Source organism: Hesperophylax consimilis, unplaced genomic scaffold (genome assembly GCF_061612785.1).
Source record: "Hesperophylax consimilis isolate HC1 unplaced genomic scaffold, BYU_Hcon_1.0 scaffold_347, whole genome shotgun sequence".
Classification (NCBI taxonomy): Eukaryota; Metazoa; Arthropoda; class Insecta; order Trichoptera; family Limnephilidae; genus Hesperophylax; species Hesperophylax consimilis.
The window spans coordinates 1-4,898 of NW_028301505.1; the positions used below are offsets into that span (position 1 = coordinate 1).

A 4,898-nucleotide genomic window follows, 5' to 3' on the forward strand; every position below is an offset into this window, starting at 1 on the left:
TATAGGCTCGTAGAGCGTCATATAGACTTGAGTTCCAATTATAAATGCCAATAAGTAATTACGACAGAATTCAGCTGTAAAATTAAACAACATCTTAATAGTCATTTCATTTGCGGCTTAACATATAAACTAAAGATTTTAATTTTAAGTGAATATATGATATATAATATATAAATAATATATAAATAATATATAAATAATATATCTATTAAAGGTTTTAATTTTAAATGAATATCTAATATCTAATATCTAATATCTAATATCTAATATCTAATATCTAATATCTAATATCTAATATCTAATATCCAATATCTAATATCTAATATCTAATATCTAATATCTAATATCTAATATCTAATATCTAATATCTAATATCTAATATCTAATATGTAATATGTAATATGTAATATGTAATATGTAATATGTAATATGTAATATGTAATATGTAATATGTAATATGTAATATGTTAGATATTATATATGATATATATTATATATAAATAGTATATCTATTAAAGGTTTTAATTTTAAATGAATATGTAATATGTAATATGTAATATCTAATATATAATATATAATATATGATATATTATATATAAATAGTATATCCATTAAAGGTTTTAATTTTAAATGAATGTCTAATATATATAATATAATATATAATAAATAAATAAATAATATATATATCTATTAAAGGTTTTAATTTTAAATGAATATGTATTTATAGTACATAATGCATAATGCATTTATAATACACAATGCATTTATAATATATTTATAATATATAATATAATTATAATATACAATATATTAAAAGAGTTTGATTTTAATCATTGGCAGCAAGAACAATAAATATAAAATAAAAATGCATCAATATTTTTTCCATCTAATTAATAATAACATATTTTTTTTAATTTGTCAAGGACTTATTTTTCATATTTTAAATAATACTTTCAATTATTATTTACACAATACAAAGAATAAATACTAAACATTATATATAAATAAAAAGTTTTACTTTAAATTTATATTGAACATACACTTTAATAATAATTCAACAGTTGTTACCATCAGCCGCATAATATATAATATATAACATATGTTGACACCAAGATTTTAAATTTAAATTTATTTACAATATATACAACATAATATAAACAATATTGCCGTCGAAGCCTATTAATCAGCGCTCTCCGAGCAGCCAATAATACGAACGACTTCGTCGCTCGTATTTATAGCCTTAGCTCTTCGCCAACAAGCACCAAAAATCAAAAATCACTCCACAAAACAAAAAATACTAAAATAAGCAGCTTGACAAAAATAAAAACATATGTTATAATTACTTCAACATAAAAATAAAAGACTAAACAAAATATTTTTAAATTTTTTACCTAAATAAAAATTTGACAAAGAGAAAAAAATATGTTATAATTATTTTACAGTAAAAAAAGAAAAGATGGTGTAGACATTTTGACAGAGCAAGATGCAACAACATCATCAATTACTTCAAGTGTGTTAAAAGCCATTAAATCTATGGTTATGAGTACTGGAGTATGTACTGTTCCTCAAGGTTTTCTATTCAATCATCCAGGCAAGGGATATGAAACGATTACAAGAGGCAAGGTAGGAGAGAGTGAAGAAGTGATAGCTAAAAAAATAACAGAAGCTATCACTCTCATTCTTGAACGATACTATGTAGTAGTGCTTGAAAAGCAACCATTTGTAAGAATTGACAATGATGTGATGGAGTATGAAGTCATTTTTATCTGTGTTTTTGATAAAGATAAAAAAGAAGTAAACAGGCATTAAAATAGGAAAGAGGATGTTTAGATGAGTTTTAAACGAAAAGTAATGGCGGAGACGCCAATTAATCCAATTCAATTCAATTGACGATGAACACTTTTGTCATTGAAACTGAAAAATTAAACAGAAAAAAAATAAATGCTTTGTCCTCTTTTAGAATGGCGGCTGATGAATCGGCAATACTGAACGAAGGCTTGACAAATACAGTTGCTAAAACTGAAGATTTGATTCAATTCCTAATGGAACAAAAAGAAAAGGCATCCAAGTCAATAGTGGAAAATGAATGAATTAGTTCGTTCTAAAATTATTGACATTATCGGAGAATAGCCAGAAAAAAGGAAGTTTGTAATTAATGACTGTGGATATAAGTATTCAAGGAAAAAGATTTGGCAAATTAATTGCCTTAGAACCCACATCTGAAAGACGCAATAAACAAGTTGTTTGGAAATGCTCTTGTGATTGTGGAAAAACTCATTTAGCGAGTAGAAAACATTTAATAGCAGGAACCACGCAATCTTGTGGATGTATAACAAGACCAGATTTAACAGGGAAAACTTTTAATAGTTTAACTGTTATCAGAGAAACGGAAGAAAGAAGTTCCAAGGAAGCTATTTTATGGATGTGCGATTGCGTATGCGGCAAAACAACTTTAGCAAGTCGAGCACAATTAGTAGCAGGAGAAAAGAAATCTTGCGGATGTTCGAGAATTCACAATCTAATTGGACAGAAATTTGGATTGTTAGAAGTAATTTCATTAAGTGAAGAAAGAACTTATTGTAGTGGAGTTCGTTGGAATTGTCGATGTACTTGCGAAAATAAAACTTTGATCACGGTTGATGCTGGCAATTTACAATCTAATTCTGTAAATTCTTGTGGATGCTTGAATTCTTCAGCGGGAGAGTTGAAAATTAGAGAAGTTTTACAAGTAAACGACATTTCATTTGAGACAGAATATATATTTAAAGATTTAAAGTCTGACTTAGATAAATATCTAAGATTTGATTTTGCTATTTATATAGATGGCAAATTAAGCCATCTTATTGAATTTGACGGTATTCAACATTTCAATCCTTTTAGAGGATGGACTGATGATAAAACAAAAGAATTTATTAGTTTGAAAAGAAGAGACGATTTGAAAAATGAGTATTGTAAAGATAACAAAATACCCTTAATAAGAATTCCTTATAAAGAGTTAAACAATATTGATAAAGAAATGTTATTGAATCTTGAAAACAATTTATTTTTAATATAATATAATCTAAATTAAAAGGAGTTTTATTAATGGGTAGCAACAGCAATGGAATTGTAAAATGGTTCAACGAAAGTAAAGGGTTTGGCTTTTTAACTACGGAAGATGGCAAGGATGTATTTGTTCACTATTCAGCGATTCAAACCGACGGCTTTAGAACATTACAAGAGGGACAAAGAGTTGAATTTGATGTTGTAAGCGGCGCAAAAGGACTGCAAGCAGAAAATGTAGTTGGACTGTAACAGTCTTTTTTCTGAGAAGGAAAACTCATTAAATCAGATGAGTAGCAGCATCTTAAAAAGGTTTCTATTTGTGAGTGGCTGTCCTTAGAATAAACAGCTCGTCTATAGACGTATAGGAGATACGTTAAATCTCAAAACTAATGCTGGAAACGAACTTGCGTCGCATATGGGCGTAAGTAGTGCGCACAATCCAGCACCCACAGGAATAAAGTGTAATGGTTTGCACATGTTCCCTTGGGACAAAGAGACGTTCGATTCGTACATTCCTGATTTATTCTATTTGACAAAAATAAATTTTTATGTTATAATTAATTATAGTTAATTAAGTTGGAGAGTGTCACTTTAAAAACAATCCCTTAAAGAATAAGGTAATTAGAAGAAGTGTTTTGTGAGTGTCATAAAACTATTTTTTAATTTGAATTGGAGGTTTGTTGGTATGATTAAAAAAGGCGACATTGTAGAGAAAAAAAGAAACTTCTACATTAAAAATGGCGATTCTCCACTGTTTGAAGTATTGACAGAACCAACAACTTGTCGGAATAAAACAGTGCTACTTGGACATTTCAAAGATGGTCTTTTCTATACAATTGATAAAAAAATTGAAGATCTTCTAAAAGTAGATCTTCCCATTGAAAAACCAGATACAGATTTTCACAAGGGATACTCACAAGCTATGCAAGATTTAAACACACCAATGTTCACCATAACTGAAAAGTGGGAACCATCTGAATGCCCTCGTTGTAGAGGTTTATTTGATGAAGAGTGTAATGATGGTTACTATCGCAGAGCTTATTCACTTGAAAGATGTCCACATTGTGGACAAAAACTTAAATGGAATGAAAATTAATTTTTCTCAACAAAGCTAATTGACAAAATTAAAATTTTGTGTTAAAATATATTTAGAAAAGAAAAAAGAAAAAAGTGCTGTGTGAGAAAACTTAGTTAACGAGTTACACTCATAAAAAGAAGAACTTATCTTCTCTAAACTCATTTTCGGCTTGGTGGGTTTTTCAAATTAAAAAATATTGTTTTATATGCTTATTCGTGTAACTCAATGGAATAGAGTGCAACCCTTCTAAGGTTGAAGTTGTAGGTTCGAGTCCTATCACGAATATTTTACAATCACAACTATGAGTTCTATTAAAAAGGAGAGTTATTATGTACAATAAGTCCAAAATGGCAGAGGCAGTGCAAACAAATATTACAAATTATCAAATCAAATCTTTTCTTAATCTATTTAAAATTGTTCCAAAAATAGAAACACCATTTGCTGAAGTTTCTATGAAAGATTCCATCAAAAAAGGATTACTCTTTGTTAATTCAAAGAAAGAAGTTATAGATAACATCTCTGAAGATATTTTTAATAAAGCAATTTTTTCTTTTTCAAGTGGTAGAGAACTTTTTAATGAAACGTTTTATCGTTCTTTCTCAACAGTTCGTAAAGCTTCTGCGTATCAATTATTACTTGATCAAATTCTTCATTATTTGACAACTTATGGCGCTGAATTCATGGGAGTTAAAGTTCCTACTTACATTCCCATTCAAGACATGGATCTTCCAGAAGAAAAATTCAATAAAGATTTTAAAATTATAGTTATTCAAGT

At 27.9% G+C, this 4,898-nt stretch overlaps 1 non-coding gene across 1 annotated transcript; it reads left to right on the top strand.

Annotated features, from left to right (window-relative positions):
• Nucleotides 1-4,334: 4,334 nt before the first annotated feature.
• On the top strand, nt 4,335-4,408 carry TRNAR-UCU (transfer RNA arginine (anticodon UCU)). Its single transcript has one exon. It is a non-coding gene; the product is annotated as a tRNA-Arg (tRNA).
• Nucleotides 4,409-4,898: the final 490 nt, after the last annotated feature.